The 19,485-nt window shown below is 43.6% G+C and overlaps 1 protein-coding gene across 3 annotated transcripts in view; it reads right to left on the bottom strand.

Moving 5' to 3' along the window:
- Positions 1-19,485, bottom strand: part of LOC147172939 (poliovirus receptor homolog) — a 135,338-nt gene that overhangs the window by 115,071 nt on the left and 782 nt on the right. The gene's annotated exons all lie outside the window — the stretch shown is intronic.

Here is a 19,485-nt window from a genome sequence, read left to right as displayed (position 1 = left end):
GTAGTCTATACCTGACATCTTGTTATTCTTCAGGCTGCAAACAAGTTGAGACTAAATCAACTGCAGGTGAGCTGGCCACGTGACCCAACACTTTTGCCCATGTGTCCTATTGTCTACCATCGGCGGTCGACGGCAGCGTCCGTCAAGCCAACCGGATCTCCTCTCTCCTGTGGCCCCCGCCATCGGTCAAGCCAAGGCCGACAGCCCCGCCTCAACCTCGCCCCCATTTTTAAATAAACAACAGCAAGGAGAGGAGCACGAGGCAAGGGTGTAGGGAGCGGAGGAGGAAATCAAAGTAGGATACACACACACACAAACGTGAGACGAGGCGGCCATGTCTGTCTCGGGAAAGGAAGCGCCATTTAACAATGTAAAGGAAGAGTGTGCTTGTTGTGAGGATGGAGTGAAATGAAGTGAAGGAAGGAAGAATGGGCTGAGGTGAAGAGGGTCGTGTCCAACTCAGACGAAAATTTGTTTTTGCTTTTCGTGCTCTCCGTTATTCCTCGATTTCAATGGCCGCTGTTCTCGTCATTGATTTTTTTTCTCTTACTTTTCTTTTGTTCATTGCAGAACTCGAACAGGTGTTGTTGGTGCACTCCTTTTGTCCTCGTTTGTGATTTGAAAATTTCTCTATACAACATTGCCATGACGATTTGCATTTGCGACATTTAATCAGACGACAGGTACATTCAGTAAAAATTGGAACAATTTGAAAGTACTGGTGCTTTGATGGATCGGCCACCATTCGTGAGCAGCCAATTTCCGTGGACAAGTACGTGATCGGCATATGACGCGCAACGCATTTCATAGTTGATCACACACACAAAACGATCGCCTGCAGCTCGTACTTTGCAGCCTGCAGCCGTGTTCCTTAAAGCAACATTAAGGAACTTTCAGTTTACGTTGATTATGGCGACACCGTATGGCAAAAGCGGTATAGTTATGTCTGAAGAAAGACCACATTTCCTAGGCGGAAAAGCACATTGTGTTGTTTTTTTAGCTCACTCCAGCGAGTGAAATCCTTGACTGTCCTTTCCATCCACGGTAGCTTTTGACGTATGCCATAAAAGCAGTCATCACATTTGTAGATTTTTGTGTAGCAGTATTCCTACCATCCTCCTCAAAGTTGCTTAGTGCCAGTAAAAATGATACCGACCCCCTCAGGACATGGCAAAGGTACCATTCAACTCCTTTTAAGTCCATGTTTCATCAGAAGAGTTATGAAAATATTTTATGAAGGTTGAAAACGTCCTTAGTGCTACTTTAACATCGCACATCACATACCAACATTTGTTCATTTTCTGCACTCTAAATTTGAAATGATGGATTTTCTTCTTCTTTTTATCAGATTCATCAATCAAAAAATACTTGACAGATTGACTCTTAAAATAATCATCTCTAAATCTCTATCTAAGATCTAAATTTTAAACAAATGTGCCGCTGATCCATGCAATTGGAATACGTCACTCGAAGATGATCGGTAATGGACTCATAGCTAGCTGATCCAATCACACGATCGGAACTCGGGCCAGATTACGTGGTCGCCGATTTGAGCGGAATCGGACATTGTCTCCCAATCAGGACTTGGACAAATATGAGGTTATTTTCATTACTCTGACTCGGGTCCAAAAAAGTGTGATCGGGACATCCCTACAATTAGCAGCATAAAACCCTGATCGGAACAAGCCGGTCCATTGTTGACATGAGCCTTTGGCTGCTTTAGTCCTGAGTTAGAAGCAACAAGTGGAAGATTTGTGACAAATAGGTGTTTTGGTCTTTTGTTATTGATTTTGACTGTCTTTTCTGATTCATTCCGTGGTTCCCCTGCAGGCATTGTTGTCTTTCGTGATTGCTCTTGGCTCTCCCTTTGCTCCTCGTTTACCACTAGGCTCCAAAACAGGTGTTGCTGTTGACTTTTGTCATTGCTTTGCACTCTTTTTCTCCTCGTTTATTTTACTTCCTCAGCGTGTCTTCATCTTTTGTGATTGTTTTTTGGTGCTATATTTTCCCTTTCCTGTTTTGCATTCCATTTTCTTATCGTTTATCACCAGGAACCCCAAACAGGTCCCAGGTGTTGTTTCTGATGTTGGTCTTTATTTTTTCTTCTTAAACTATCCAGCCACATTCCATACGAGCTTATTTGTTAACTTCAATAAAAATACATCAGTCCAGTCATACGTGATGACTAAGCTGTCGAACAGAACAGGTTAAAATAAGAGAAGAAGAGTCGTTTGAGAGAAACAGGGAGGAGGGGGAGTGACTGAGAGGAGAGTGAGAGGAGAGTGAGAAATTCGGGAAGGATAAGAGAAATGGTGGCATCATTAATCCATGTGTTAAGAGTAAGTAACGAAAAAGATAAACAAACGAGAAGGCAAAAGTTGGCCGATGGAGCCCGGGGTATTTCTATTTAAATCCAGAACAATTGTGAACGCTCCTTTTAGTTTAAACAAACGCATCCTTAAAAAGCCCCCCCCCCCCCCCCCCACATCCCCCAGCAGTGTCTATTTTAAATGAGTCTTTTCAAGGAGAGTGTTACATCCCTAATAACGGCTGGCATCACAGCATCCTTCGCCCCCAAAATCATTTCGTTTTTTTTTTTTGCGTCTCTTGGACCGCACACACACTGATGATGCGTGCACCCGGCATGACTGCACCATCGTGTCAGAGATAAATTCATGAATCACTGGTGCACAAATCAGCCGCGAGCTTGTTGGGAGACGAGCAAAGTGGGAGGGGACGGAAAGGACAGGAGTAAGCGGTTCAAGTGATTCACTTTAAAAGCTCTTAAAAAGACGGCGTAATAGCGGCGGGGGTGAGGGGGGGGGGGGGGGTTATGATGGGGGGGCCTCCCGGCAACCTGCGTGAAGAAGAGAGCGCACACCCGCAGGGTCTCGGTGACAAGGACTAGTCAGCAGACTAGACACCCGCCTCTCCCGTTTCCAAACACACCATCTTCCCTGCCGTCTCCTCCTTTCCTTTCCTAAGGCGGCCGAGACAGAAATCCACAACAGCAAGGAGGCGACTAACGTGTGCGTGTACAACGCATGCGTGGGGTAAACATGCAAATCCCCCAAGATCTGGAAAAAGTGCACTTTTGTGCACATGAGAACAATTTCAGTTACACGTGGAGGGAAAACCTGGTCCAATCACTGAGGAACTGCGTGAGTCGCCATTTTGGCGTAGACGATCCAATCATCGCCTGCTGCCGAGCCACTTTCCTCCCCTGTGGGGGAACTACTCAATGACAGGCCTGTGCATTGATACAGGTGTGGCGAGGAAGATGGAGAATCGGACAAAAGATGGCCTTTTCAATGGTGCGCCCCACGTGACCCCCCCCCCCCCCGCTCACCTGGATTAAGGAGAGTAGAGAGGGAAATTTCAAAGAGGGAGGGAGGGGAGGATCTGAGAACAACAGCGTCTTTGTAGTCTGCCACATCTCGTGTATCATTTTGTGTGGAACGATACGGTGCTGCAGTACTTACTGGAACGCCCTCGCAGGTGGGAAAGGGGAGCAACAGTCACAGAAGCACTTTTCTGGCATTTATTGAACAGCAGAAGAGCACAATAAAACACAAATAATGAACTCTCACCCAGACTCGCCGATATACTGTTCCAATTAGGCCCCGCCTCTTAAAGACACATGCATATGCACAAATGCTACAATGCTTACAGTATTTTCTAATTGTTTATTAGTTTCAAACACACAAAGAAAGACACATTTCTCTTTTTACTTGGTTGTTGACGCATAAACAGACTATGAGAGTGCATTTGGGAGGAACACTTGCCAGCCTTCCATGCAGATTACCGCTTGCGTCGTCTGTCAGTCTCGACAAAATAAAAACGACTTTTAAGTCGCGCAAAGCGTATCGACTTGTGCAACATTGTACTTTGGGAATTAACTCTTCAAAAGTAATCCGATTCCAACGTCAGTGTGAGATTCTTGTTGGATGAGTCAGGCTATGTTGGTGGCCTCGTGGCTGCCTGCAGGGGAGATGAGTGTGTGACAGCGCCGAAGCGAGGCCCAGTCAGCCTGATCCCGCCTGAGCCACGCGACAGGTTTACTCAGCGTGCAGCCGCTCTCACTTTTCGCCCGGCTAACGACCCGATCTAACCATCAAATGGAGTCCGACCGCGTGGCGGCATGTGCGGTTTTACCCGCCGCGTGGCGATGAATGTCATTCGACTGAGAGAGGGTGAGATAATCAGGGAACCCGGCAAAGGAAAGAGGCATGGTGTCACAGCAGCTTAACCTTACCAAATAAAAAAAAAATGTTCATCGGTGATAAGAGTGGTAGAAGTGCCAGAAGAGAGAGAGAATAAGAAAGAAGAGTGGGTGAACTAAGAAAGAGGAAATTGTTAAGTTCTGGAGGTGGAAAAACAAATGTCCGCAGGGAGGGCAGGGGCAGATTGCAATTTGGATTATTGTGGAAAGGGTACTGCATGCCTAGGTGGCGCTATTGAGTGTTTTTTTTCATTGGTTAATATTAGTTCCACTTTTCCATCTAAATTAATGGAGGGTACCGCTATTGAGTAAAAAAATAATAATTTTTGCATTTTTTTCCATTGGATATCATTAGTTTTACCACGTTTCCATCTAAATGAATGGAGGGTACTTTCAGATAACACATTTCCATATAAATTCCAACTTGCTTTAAAAATTCACGCATCCCAGGTTCAAGTGTTCTTTTTTTTATTCAATTATCTTTCAACAACAATTAATACTTTGTCATTTATCTTTCAATTTACTTCATAATAGCTTAGCATTCAGCTATTAGCATTCCCACGCAATTTCTAAAGAAATTGCACTTCGTCTAGTCAAGGACAAACTTCGGGGCTGGCGTAGGTAGCGATGGAGGAAAGCGGTGGGTGGCACGGTGGAATCGAGAAAGAGCGCTTGAGGGGGGCTAAAAGGCAGCACAAGAGGATGCAGGGAAGCAACACACGTTCCAATTAGCCTGAGCGGGATGAGGGATTGATGACTCACAAGAAGAGAGGGAGCAAGAAACCGGGCGATAGCACGAGACGCGGCGCTTTAGCGAGCAGATGGATCAATTATGCGGGTCCAAATTACAGCCAGAGGAAGTTTGGAGCATTAGGGAAATAGACGTAAACAGGCAAAGACGACGAGAGGACACAGGAAGAATGAATTGGGAGGGGAAGCCATTGGAGGTAAAACTGTGCGGCCAAATTGCAGGCCGGCCAATCAGTGGAGTCGATAGAAGACAAATTGCCCTAAACAAAGCCGCGCCAGCTGTCTCCTCGGAGACGGCGTCCGACACGCCCCCCTCGGTGACAACATAGCAGATAACGGTGTAAACCTGCTGCCTCCGTTTGACCTTAATGCGGCGGCGGCTTCAGGGGAGGATTTAAATGCCATTTTCAGGCTCGGGGGACCAATGACGGTGGCGGCGCTCGCTTGTTGGCATCACACGGCACAGACGTCATTAAAAACCAACAAGTGTCGCGCTCCATGTGCAGTCATGAAAAATTAAGGCACCGCAACTCGGCTACAGAAAATTCTGCTTCATTATCTCGCGTTTCCAAGCGGATGATGTACAGAGGCACGCCCTGGACTTCATTGCTTTTCTCCAGATACGCCTCAAAAGTAAAAGAAAATGTCAAAGTCAAGCATCAGGTCACGTGATGTCCTACTCGTCCCCGCGAACATGAAGTGTTGTGTTAGCTAGCGTACGACAAAACTGGGATGGAAACTGAAAAGACTACAAGAAAACTGAAGCAGAAAAAAAGAAGTTTATTTGAGCGCACATACTGTAAAAAAAAAAAAATAATTAAAAAAATAATAAAATAAAAAACTTTCCGTCATTATGCCATTATAACTTAAGTGCATAATGTGTTTCACACATCAATACAAGTTTTCAATTGTTAACTAATGTTCATATATGTTCAAATATGAATAACTTCGGCGAGTTGTTCAAACAAAAAGGTACAATTGGAATAGGTGAACTTGACTTAATGTGTTAAGTTTAAAAAGTAGGATCTTGTAGCCACAAAGCCACATCGAAAGTTACATTTATTATATATAGAATATTATATATGGCCTTTAGTGGAGTAAACAAATACTTTTATAAACACTATCATCCTAAAAAGGCTGAGGAACCTTCATCTGAAAAAAAAGGTGGTGAACACACCAGATCAGTTCGCTATCTGCCGCTAATTGCTGGTTGAACATCCACCTGCGTGGCACGAACTCATATAGTTATAATTTATGGACAATTTATAACTTTATTGCCTCATTTGATTAAACATACATATGCAAAGAACTTGGCATCATGGTGAATTTTCAACAAAAATTCATATGTTATCAGCCTAATTCCTTTTTTAATGCGTGTGCGCACTACGCACCAGCTCGAGGCTGCAGTTCTGTTTTGCGTCAGAGGTGGCAGTCGCGAGTAAAAAGTGACAAACTCCGCAATGCAACTTTAACAAATTAATGTTTAAAGAGTGTGGGAGGCGTAGAACTTTTAATGTGTTTTTTTTTTTTATATGGTCTCTATGTTGCAGATTTTCATCTACAGTATTGCGTGTATGTCTAGAATATGGCTGAACACAGTATCACTTTTATGTTACAGTGGTTAGTAGGTTACAGTGCCTGCCAGTTAATAAAAGGTTCTGAATTCATGTTACATCATCCCCGAAGGGAAAATTTGTTTTGAAATGAGAAGCAGCTTAGAAAAACCTCAGAACAGATTGCATTTGACTGTTGAGGTTTGACGACATGTGGAAGGAAAGGATGTTTTCTTTTTTTATGACAGGGTGTAGTTTTACACTCGCCGTCTCCAGGGATCACGGCCGGCCGGGGCAAGCGTGAATTGGAAGCAGTCGGGTCGCGGAGGGAAGGTTTTTTCGCCGCGCATGACAACATCCAGCGACCTGGACGAGGCCCCGTTCACACCAAATTCAATTTCCTGCTCCACAAGCCAGCCCAGCCCCCGCCCCCCGGTGAGCGCGAATTCTGACATGACCTTGTCAACGGCTGATGTGATGAAGACGCGGCACATGTGTGTATTATTAGTTGAGCTTAGTCTGGCTGAGGTGATGCTGTTGACATGTTGTTAAGAAAGGGGGGGAGACGGGGGGGGGGGGGGACAAAATATGGTGACTAAAATAGAGCTGACCGACATAAAAAGTCGGACGGTTTTATGTGTTCCATAAATTATTTTCTGTAACCTTGCGAGGCAGCTCGATGGAAACAAGAATGCAGGTCTGAGATCTTGCTGGGCTTGAGAGCGATACTGTTTGCGAAAAACTGGACACGTCTGCTTCCTTTCAACAGATAAAAGACATCAAGATGATGGCGGCCCTTCAAGTGATCAAGATCCTTCATAAACAGAAGAGCAATCAAGTATTTTCTGAACTATAATGTATTTTCATGCATCTCGACTGGCTTTAAGCAGTACGTGACTCTTCTACTTGATGGCCCCAAAATGAAAACAATAGTCCAGAGTTTCTAGTGGTTGCTAAACAAATGATGCTATAGAAAAAGACCAAATGCACCTTCCTTGGTTTTCTTTGGTCCCCTCGGGTCTCCTGGTGTTCGGTTTAGGTGAACGGTATGAGATTTTTTCTAATAGGTTTTCTGGTGAGCTAACAAATACACGCACGCACGCACGCACGCACGCACGCACATACACATACTCACCCACACACACACACACAAAAAAAAAAATATATATATATATATATATATATAAAAAAAAATAAAAAAAAGAGCAATGATGATGACATTTCCGAATGAACAATACTGAGCTCTTAAAAAAAAAGAAAAAATATTTAAAAAAAAAGAAAGAAAAAAAAGAAAAGAAAAAGACCAAATGTGCCGTCAGGGTGTGGCGACACAATGCTGATACAACATCAGGATAGCAAACCAACTGGTCTAACTGGCTCTTTAAAATGTCTTAGTATTATATATCCTCGTCAGTATCCTACCATCCACTACATGACTGATCAGTGTGTCTTTCTTGTGTTCAACAAATCAAAACGTTTCTTAAAAGCATCTCAACGAGAATCTCCATCAAAACTTGCACCACTGCTTCGGACTGTACTTGACCAATGCTGACAAGATCAAATACAATCGCCGTTTCTTCATTTCTACAAACCAAGTACCGACAGCCACAGGTAATGAAAGGTAAATTTTTGCCGAACCAAGTCGGATTAATCCAAGACAATCATGTAACCATGAAAGTATGCGGACATCAATGTGATGTTTGATATTCTCAGCTTTGTGTCACTTTACCTTGATACTGATACAAAGTTCACACACACAGGTAGTCCACTTTTACAATTCAAAACATTCAACATTGAGGCACACCAAAAAGATGGAACAAAAGCAAAGATATCTTAGTGTTATGAGAGAACTTGGAATGGGTATTTGACAATATTCCCTTGATCAAACATGGGTTGAAACTAATGGTGGGAATTGCCTAGGAGCTTGCGATTTGATCTGTATCACAATTCATTGGTCATGATTCGATACCGATTAATCCCGAGACGAATCTATAAGTCAATTATTGTTTTGTTTTTGTTTTTTTACTCAAATTTAGAAAATACTAATGAGACAAGACATTCACCACACACGTCTGCGGAGCACCAAATCGGTCCGCCTGCGCCTTGATCAAATCTAACAAAATCACATTACACCATCTGCCCCCAACAAGTTAGACCTGGTTTTTGCTCGTCTGAAATCAAGTCTACTTTTCTCTGGGGACTCTGTCTGCCGGAATGCCCAGCGAGGCGTAGCGCGTCTATCAAATTCCCAAACATGCTAAACTGGACTTGCCCTGGCACAAAAATGACGATGCACCAATTTTTACGGCGAGTGTCTGTGTCTACAAAATAAGAGCCTTAAATGTTTATTGATGTGAATGTGAACGGTTGTCCGTCTTTGTCCTGAAATTGACTGGCAACCAGTCCAAGATGAACCCCGCCTCTCGCCCAAAGTCAGCCGCCACCCTAATGAGGACCAGCAGTATTGAAAATGGATGCACGATTCAACAGTGCACTCTATTTTACCTCGACGCCTGATTCATCAACTAGCAATTCCACAAACTCGACAGGATTCTTCCCAATCAATTGAAGCGATTATTCTTCCGCGCCAAGAACAATGAGTAAAGTATAAGAAAAAGCGTAATTTCCCAAAGTGTTCTATGCAAAGAGGACATTGGGAAGGTGATGGAAAGATGTTCCGCGGCGCTGTCATTTCCGCAGCTTTAAATGTTTTCAATATCACGTAAGGGCACTGCATCATTCCCCATTCAATACCCGATCGATAACGCAAACCACCTTCCACCTCGCCGACTACATTTAGACACATTAAAGGTGACTGCTAATGAGAAGCGGTGCATATGGGTGCTCAAAAAAAAAAAAAAAAGTTGGGGCGGGGGAGTACATTAAGGACAATGTCAAGGGCCTTAATTCCATACAGTTGAGCCGACAGCTCCATGGAGGAGATTTGCGAAATGAAAGAATGTGACAAAGAGAGACGTGTGGGGGGGGGGGGGGGGGTGCGCTTGAGAGTAGCGGCCAGGCTGCAGGCTGCAGGCTGTAATAAACGAGAGAAAGGTTAGCGCTCGCAGTCCTTCACACAGTCCACAATGGACGTTTTTTTAGCCATTAAAAATGAGTCTCATGCTTTAAGGGCGAGACGTGCGCACGAGAGCCGCGACTAAATTACAAATGAGCTGATCATCGGCGGCCTCCCCGCTTGGCCGGCTCGCACCGGTGTTCCAGATCCTACTTCATCCCCTCTGCCAAGATGCTTCGGGTGCGGGATTTGAAAACGTCGACATCTTCAACCCCCACTTCACCGAGGTTTTTACTCCGGCAGGGTCGCAGGGAAGCGAGTCTCCCAGGTCCGATTCATTCAAATGCGGCTTGGCTGTTTTTCCCGATGGAAGTGAACACTTGTTCTCCACTATGTTCAGGACGGCGGGGTCTGTTCGGCATAAGGAATTGCACATTTGGCAGAGGGTGTCTCAGCTAATGGTGTGGAAATGTGTGTGGGACCAAAAAAAAAAAAAAGCCTTAACATTTTCATGCAAGATAAGCTGCTGACATACTACTCAAGCTAATAGCACAGTCTTAAAACCATCCATTATGGCGAATCGTGGCTGGTTCGGGCACATTAAGAAAGACTCTCAAGCATGCTGATATAATGTAGTTCTTCCAAAAACATCACCGACTTGTGTTATTGGAAACTCCTCAACCGGCCAATTCTCATTACAGACTTTTGGTGCCATATGTAAGAGCCGCCTCTGGCTTATTTGACTTTGGATCAGAAGGGAACAACTCCAGCAGTCTGGATACCCCCTCGGAGCCAAACACAACTAACCCGCCGGGGGGCTCTCGGTATGACCTCAGCAATTCGGCAGCGAGGTGGGAGGTGGCGGTGGGGGGTGTGGGGGTCTGCCATGGAGCTGTCACCGTTATCTGTTCTGTTTTACTATTTTCAAAAGACCGCTTTAACTAAAAATGAGCGATAGGCATCATAATCAATTAATTGATCACTCCCACAGATGTCAATTATGTGAAATTAACTGCTATTAATCATGTGTTGAGGCAACAGGGGGAAGAGAATTACAGGCTTTTTCACCCGCCAATGAATCTCTTAAAGACTTTTTGTCTAGCTTGTAGAGTGGAGCTATTGGAGTTTTTATGTTTTATGCCGAGTCATCAAGCTTCGCTGCCAGGCTTCGACCCCGCATGCAATGACAAAACCTCAAATTTCTTGCACTTTTGCGTCGCCCATCCGTCTACGTTCAAATTTAGTAGCAATCTTACTTGTCATCCCTTGGTCAAATTCTCGTTTGAAGAACAGATGGAAATGTCCAAATGACCTTAAAACACGTCAAACACAAACATAAGGGTTCTTCAGACGTTGTGGGTCTCATGATTCATATGCCTACCAAATGTCATGTTGGTGATTGAAATTGGGTTCAGGGGTTGAACTTTCACGAAATTCAATTTAAATTTTACAGACAGGGTTAGGTGTCCAAGTGTACCTGAACACAGCACATGTCCCCCGTTAAGTGACTGCTAGCGTAAACAAAAGCTAGATAGATAGAAAGATTCGGAATAATCTGTTGTTAACGTGCACGAGTAGACAGAGTAACATTACTTCTGTATACATGGTAAAGCGCCGCATCTCTGTTTCGCCATTTTTGTTTCTCTCTGCTTGTGTGGTGCGCGAGACGCTGTACATACAGTACAAGTCTTCCTGAACTCAAAAGACCAAGATTCCTTGCGGATAGACCATGCGCGGAACACTAACCAATGATCCTTTAAAATCAAGTATTCCAATCGCATTTATATATGATCAACTATTTTGATTATTCTGGAAGTAACCCAGGTTTTTAAAAACCCAAATAAGAGCACGTTTGGGGTGTTGCGCGTGGTTACAGGGTATTTTTTTTAAATCTGTATATTTCCTAAATTCGTGTTTAAAATGCGTATTGATTGCATGTGGGCGTAGTCACAGAGATGCATGGCGTTATCCACAACAGTTTAATCAGCTCAACACACAAACAACTGCAAATTAGTTCAACACGCAATTTGTGTGTTTCCAAAAATGGCACAATTAGGTATTTGTGCTAAGTTTGGTTTCGAATTAGTGTTTCAAGCAACATTTGTGATAAGCGTTTCCAATACTGAAAATGTTAGTGATTTGGGTGGGTTTCTTTTTCCCCAACATTGCACATAGTAATCGGTCAATCACATGACCAACGTGACCGTTTGTCAAAAAATGTGACGAGAATGGCTTCTCCTTTTTTTTTTTTTTATGGACTCCGTTAAATGAGGAAGCGATTAAAACAGGACTTACTCAGAAGTGATGTCTGCGCAAGATAACACTGCTGCTGATGGGAATGATATACACACACACGCCCGCACTCACACACCCCTTTAGTGAAGGACACGCGAACATGCCTCGTCATCCGGCAACGTGACGCCACCTCTTCCTCGTTATCGGAATGTCATTCGACCTCCAGTATTCATCGGACACCGTTTGTGGTTCAATATCATAAGCTGAAACGCAACAAGCTCATTGACGCCCTTGCAAACCACATCCTCCCCGCCCCCACCCCCCCCTGTCTCATAATATTCCCCAAGTCAACAATAAGCCTGATGGATTCTCTGCGTTTCAAGTTACTGGTAATGAAAAGTCCACAAAGCAAAATGATTTCACCAAAGCTCGTTTATCAAGATATACGAGTACGAAAAGCCTGAAAGGCGTCCTGCGTGTACATCATTGCGGCCAATGGAGCGTCCATATTGGAGAGGGGGGTTAATAATGAAAAGTGCCTGCTGTTGAAATATTTTCAATGCATTTAATAAAAAGAGCTTTTCATCCAGAGCTGAGATTGTTGAGCAGAAAAAAGGTACTCGGTTTCTTGGAAGGTTTTTGCAAGTAAAAACCACACCCAGAAGAGCACATGCACATAAACACACATGACCTTTTCAAAATACTGACATTTATCAGGCTGGAGCTGAATGGGGGAGGACAGCTCATTTAGACTGGCCTAATGATAAGACTTAACTACCGTAATCATTAGCACTAAAATAAACAAATGCAAAAGCCTTCGCCGAGCTGAGTGCTAATGAGATACTAAGCGCTTGCCTGTTCCTTCTTTTATTAGGCAGGGAAAAGGATAAACTCATTGTGATCCATCAATTACATTCCTCTTAATAGAGCCAGCATAATGCTCATTCTGGGCTGCGGTGATGATGAACGGCGGCGGGCTTGGCAGCGCGACAGCGTTCGCAACAGCATTGCTCAGCGTGCAGGGAGACGGTAACGGCTCATAACGCCGGCTCAACAGAAACACAGGTACGACAAACAACACCACGGCGAAACCTACTCATCCACTTTCACCAGAGAAAAGACAGAAAAATAACAATGGTGCGCAATTAATAGAGAGATTGAAGACCTAAAGCTAACATGTATACAAAGTTCATCAATAAATCTGATGAAATCAACACATTCTTGCCTGGGTTTTATCCACTTACAATTGATCAGATCTGCCGATACCGAGTCCAGATCCGATACCTCAGTAACATATTGGGGGTGGGGCACGTTCAAATTGTCTTAATGTATTCACTTTATTTGAACAAAACGACCCCAACACCTTTTATATGGCTATTGGCTAGTGAAGCAATGGTTTAAACCCAGTCAAAATGTTTTGTTTTTGGGTGGCACATCATTTTAAGGTGGCGTATTAAATTTGTTGCGTTAAACGCAGCTCTATCCTTTCCGCCGTGTCAAATGCTCAATACGTTCACATTGCAAGTTGCACCATCTCCGCTTTCCACGTTAAAAAATTCACATGCTGCAGACATTGTCATTGTTACATGACGCTAGCTTCATGTTAGCTTGAATACCAGAACGTTCCCCCAAATTCCAGTGTTTACTTCCACCGTTTCCAGCCGTGTTGCAATGTTATATAGTATAAAACGTATATATTTTTGAAATATCTGTATACTTCGTTCACATGATATGCAAACCAAGCTTCGGCATGTAGCATTAGCATTTTGTCTTCTCTCCGTAAAGGATGGAGGTCATTGTCATTGTTACATGACGCTAGCTTCATGTTAGCTTCCCGCGATGAATACCAGAACGTTCCCCCAAATTCCAGTGTTTACTTCCACCGTTTCCAGCCGTGTTGCAATGTTATATAGTATAAAACGTATATATTTTTGAAATATCTGTATACTTCGTTCACATGATATGCAAACCAAGCTTCGGCATGTAGCATTAGCATTTTGTCTTCTCTCCGTAAAGGATGGAGGTCATTGTCATTGTTACATGACGCTAGCTTCATGTTAGCTTCCCGCGATGAATACCAGAACGTTCCCCCAAATTCCAGTGTTTACTTCCACCGTTTCCAGCCGTGTTGCAATGTTATATAGTATAAAACGTATATATTTTTGAAATATCTGTATACTTCGTTCACATGATATGCAAACCAAGCTTCGGCATGTAGCATTAGCATTTTGTCTTCTCTCCGTAAAGGATGGAGGTCATTGTCATTGTTACATGACGCTAGCTTCATGTTAGCTTCCCGCGATGAATACCAGAACGTTCCCCCAAATTCCAGTGTTTACTTCCACCGTTTCCAGCCGTGTTGCAATGTTATATAGTATAAAACGTATATATTTTTCAAATATCTGTATACTTCGTTCACATGATATGCAAACCAAGCTTCGGCATGTAGCATTAGCATTTTGTCTTCTCTCCGTAAAGGATGGAGGATGCTTTGCTGGCAAAATCAGAGATGGTTTACTGCCGCCCGGTCGAGCGTCAATCCAATTATTCAAGTTATCAAACAAGGCCAACCTTGCTCCATTTTATCCTTCTTAGCACCGTTTCACTCACTACTCCCAATACTGAACATTATTCCCGTTGACATCGTTACGACCAATAAAATGAAGATCGGTCTCAAGTGATTTGTTCCAACATTCTTGTTGGCTCAGATTTTTAAAGAAACCAAATCACGGGGGGAAAGTACAGAGTTTACAAACCCATCAACTGATTTGTACCAGTGAGTCTCAGAGAGGCACCGTGTTCCTAAATTGGGTCTTTCGGGTCTTGCTTGGCGTAGAAGAGCCGGATGAAATCCATGAGCTCAGCTGCAACCATGTTGACAGACCACGTCAGGCTATTGTCGTCCCCCCCCCCCCGCTCGCCACCATGTTGTTCCAGTCATAAACGGCGTGGCCTTGAGTCCGGCGGGGGCAGGGTGAGGATTTGAATACACCAATGACTATCGTCACTCAAACAAAAGCACTGGGCAGGGGGGGGGGGGGTTGGCAAAGATAGGGGGGCATAAAAAGATGAGAACAAGGCCCCTGTCTGTGTGTACTAGACAGCAGAGTAGAGGAGGGGGGACGGGGCGGGATGTAGATTGGCGGGAGGTTTGGAGCGGGGAAAGAGGGGAGGTGGATGTTGGGCGTCGTCTGTCTTAATCGCTTGCCGCCAGTTTGCTTGAAAAAAAATAAAAGGGAGGGGCAGGAAAAAGAAACAAAAACTTGCAATCACTGGAAGGAAGCCAAGTAAATACCATTCAGCATAACTTTGCATCCCAAGTGTTTTTTAGCGGCCTCCGCCAAAAGGTGAAGCAAGTGAGCTGTGATTCATATAAGAGCAGGCGGCCTCCTCCCCCGCGCATGATCCCGCGTGCCCACCAGTTTCTCAGGCAGCCAGCCACCCCCCCTGCACGCATGCAGCTTACTCAGCCATAAAGACAATGCCCCCCCCCCCCCACTACCACCGCTCAAAACTCCCATCCACATAAGCCGAGTCGAGTCCTCTTCAATAAAAACATCACCATGGTAATGGGCCAAGCCTTTCTGACCCACATCTCTTGCTACTTTGACGTGAGAGGGGCGGGGGCATTACACCGGGTTTTTTTTCTGACTTGTGGATAACACTTAACTACTGTAATATTACTGTAAAACAATAGGAAGGGCATAATAATTGCTTAAATTATTCTTTCATATTTGTGACCATTTTGCTCATAGTTGATCAGGGAAATGTTTTAGTCCCTAGTCAGGTCGCAGTCTAGGGTAGACACAAGTTGGAAAAAAAATGAGAAATTAATAAAAACACTCCACCTTTGATAATGAGTGACATCATGTGTATCAGCTTGCTAGCCACGAGCACGAACAGCTAAAGTTACCATCATGTTTACACTAAATATAACACCTGTCAAAAGAGCAATGTAAAACATACAGTATAGTATCATTTATAAAATAAGTGGCAACATATGTAGCTGCCCTAGCTAGCGGCTAGACTGTTTTCCCACTGTCTTAAATGTCACACAAGAGTAAAAATGACCGTAAAGCTTAAAATTGATTCAAGACAGAAAATAACGACACATCATGCAGCTCGCCAATTGGTGGCTAGCTAACTAGCGGCTAGAGCGAGCAACTACCATTGGCAGGCACCACCACCTATTGGACTTCACCATCTTTTTTTTTTACATTCCTAAATGTCACACAAAGGTAACAATATGACCGTGATGTAAAATTCATCTTACACTCTGCCTTTGAGAACAGGTAACAATGCCAGCAGCTAGCATGCAGAGCTAAAATGAGCAATGGCCGCCATTGTTTAGACTTCAACTTTTTTACACTCTTAAAATGTCACACAAGCGTAAATAGACCCGTGTAAAACCTAAAATTGATTGCTACGTTTGAAAACAAGTGATGACATGTCAACGCAGCTAGCCAATCTGTAGATAGCTAACTAGCAGCCAATATTGACAGTCAACGCAACTGCATTTTTTTTTCTTCTTAAATGTCACACAAGGGTATAAGTCCACCATTAATACCACCTTTGATAATAAATGACCACATGTACAGCAGCTAGCCAGTTGGCAGTTCCAGCCACCCCACAAAAAAATATGTTTTCATGTTTATTTAAATAAAAAAGATAAAACATCAAAACACTGCCACCAAATGAGTATAAGGGGTATAGAAAATGGAAGGATGGAAAAAAGAATGCCAGGAAATAAATGGCTTCAAAAAGCGTAGTTGCTGTTCGTATTTTTAATCTTGTGTTAGACATGGGCCTCTAAGGGGCGTGGCTTAGTGAGGGACATCATGAGGTGGAGTCAGAGAAGCTTCTTGAGAGTGTTCTCATTTTGTATTTGTGTTTTTGGCTGTTTGTCCGGCACTGAAAGCGGATTGACATCAGTGGCTCTCCTTGCCCACTTGTGTGGGCATTACAGTCGCTCCATTCTTTTTTCCAAGTAGCAGTGACGGCTTGGAATTTGACAAACTCGTAAGTCAAGGTACAAACATGCAGTCCATTTAACCACAAAGGTCAACTTTAAATAAAATTGCATCAGCTCACTTAAACGCCGCATGAAACTTTCTAAAGTGGGTAAAAATTCAATCAGCCGCTCGGAAAGAGAGGCTGGCCGGCTAAGTGGTTGCTGTCAAAGCACAACAGGTACGAGAAGCGCACCGGCACGCAGCCGTTGCGTCGTCCTAAGTTGCACAAATAAAATGATTTAAATGCAAGAAAACTCAAAAGGAATGTTTCTGCCGGTACTATTTAAGCTTTGCAATTGCATCGCTCTCCACTCATAAATATGGAAAAGCTTTTGTTTTGTACCGGCCCTACTCCGCCACCACCGCCAGAGTACTCCTTGCTCCGCGCAATCAAAGTGAACATAAAAAGGTCCGCCGCATGAATAAGTCACCAGCGTGCATGCACGGTCAATGGTGAACATTTAGAATAGACCGTCGGGTGCGAGAGCGGTGGCTGCAGCAGCCCTACATACTTGCCCTAATTACTGCACAAAAACAAACAGCCGAGGCGCAGAGGAAGCTGAGAAAATGTTCAACTGGTTTTCACGGCGCTCGCATTCATATGTTAATAAGTTAGCTGCATGCCACGGATGCTTGCTCTACTGACTGCCGCGCTCCCAGTAGCCTCTCACCTGTTCTTCCCACAGACCCCAGAGGAAAAAAATACGCATTTTCTGAGCCGGACGTGGCATTACGCTCGTCTACAGGTGAACGGCAGGCAGAAGGTTTATTCTTGTGCGCCACCCTTTTTGGTGAGCGGCATGGAAATCAATGTTTGGCGCTTTTTGCATAATCACGCAGAGGAACAAGCATATCAGATTGCGTGAAGGACGTATTCATATACAGTGGTGCCTTACAACAGTGGTCCCCAACCAAAGAGTACAATTTAGGCTAACAAGCTCGTTAATGCTATTGATGAGCCTCGAGTGAAGATGGTTTTGTTTGTTGTATAATTTAAACACTATACAGTTGTTTATGTAGCATGGGTTTATAATGCGTACATGCTAGCGACATGGTATTGATGTTGGATGATCCTCTTCATTTTAACTCATTTGCTCCCAAAAACGTTCTAGTTTAAATATTGCCATGGTCCCCAAAAACGTATTTATATGGTTTATACTAGAGCATACAGAAGGCTTTGATGCAGCCTCTAACCTGAAGAGGTCGCTTAAAGCAATGGTAGTTATTACAAAAAAAACGGCCAGCAGGTGGTAGCAGAGTATAAGAGATCAACCAGGGCCATGTTGCAAAAAGATCTTTTCCCCAGTGTTTTCAACAGGTTTGTGAATAATGATGAAACTTAGCTATAATCTAATGCTAATTGCTGCCAAACCGAAACAGATACAAATATACTTTTTATTTCTTGGTGAAAGAAGAGACTCTAATCTTTCTTTTGGTAGGGTCCATGTTTTTATAGCAATAGAACACAATATTCTGTGAGCCGGATGCGAAGAGAGTTGCTTCGGTGAAAATGGCTGGGAGTGAACGAGTTAAGTGCTTTGCCGCCATCTTGAGACATTATTCAGCAATTTGGGCTAATTATACCAGGGCTAGCACTTTTCCCGCGAGGATTTACAATGTATCATCATTCGCTTCCCCGCTGTGCTACAATGATTAATCGATTAACCAACAACAATCAACTATCAAATTAACCGATAGTCGATTAATCGTTTAGATTAGACTTTTAATTTAAGATTGTCAAAATCTTCCAAATTTCAGCTTCTCGCCAGTAAATATTCTCCAATTTATGTATTCTTCAATGAAAGTAGACCGATCATCTTTGTGTTAGAACCGAAATAAAACATTTGCTTTTACTTTGGCCTATTTTATGATTTGCTACAGATCAAACCAGTAACCAAATCATAATTTATGTTTGTGCATTTCTGTACTGACAATTTTTTTTTTTAATAAAGTGATGGAATTTAAAACATTTTTAAAATCCGATTAATCAACAACGAAAATAATCATTAGTTGCAGCACCATACTTTTTTAAGCAGTAAACTTACCGCAATGCCATGGCATGTGGGAGAGGAAAGGATTTCAGATGTTTATTGAACAGTGGGAAAACGATAATGAGCACATTAGCACACTCACGCAAAAAGCTTCTGCTGACCACAGCTCACACTCACACGCAGCCTCGCCCACGTCATAAAACTGATTTTCGCCCAGTTTAGGTGGTCAGGAATGTACCCCCCATTACAGTTGCCACCACTGCCAATAACGATCTGAAGGGTCAAAGTTCAACTGCCGGACCTTTCTTTCGCTCTACTGTTTGCAGTCAAGCCTGCCGACTATCAGCTGGTGGCCAAACTAGCTTCTCCTTACGCCTACTACGCCTGGGCGGCATCTTAGGCAGTTATACAGAGAAATGTATGCGGATCAGTGCATTTTTGCAGCAAATTTGCCAGTAGGCGAGGGTTTACTGTCGACATCACGGGAAAGGATGTCAAAACGATTGCTCAGTGACTAAGACTCACAGTGGAATGTTATGGGGGACAAAAAGGAGAGGAAAAAAAAGTTGCACCTAAGCAAAATAAACACAACAAATTGTTCGGGTTCCCACTTTGCTATTCTCTCGAGTACATTAAGAGCAAGTTGGCAGGGCCTGCCAGTCAAGTGGAACTAATAGAGGTTGATGTGTGGAAGAAAGCGAGCATG

The sequence above is a fragment of the Leptonotus elevatus genome, chromosome 6 (assembly GCF_054856555.1).
Source record: "Leptonotus elevatus isolate MCC_2025b chromosome 6, RoL_Lele_1.0, whole genome shotgun sequence".
NCBI classification, from domain to species: domain Eukaryota; kingdom Metazoa; phylum Chordata; class Actinopteri; order Syngnathiformes; family Syngnathidae; genus Leptonotus; species Leptonotus elevatus.
Note: the sequence above shows the minus strand (reverse complement) of the source record. Positions and strands in the feature narration are given on the sequence as shown.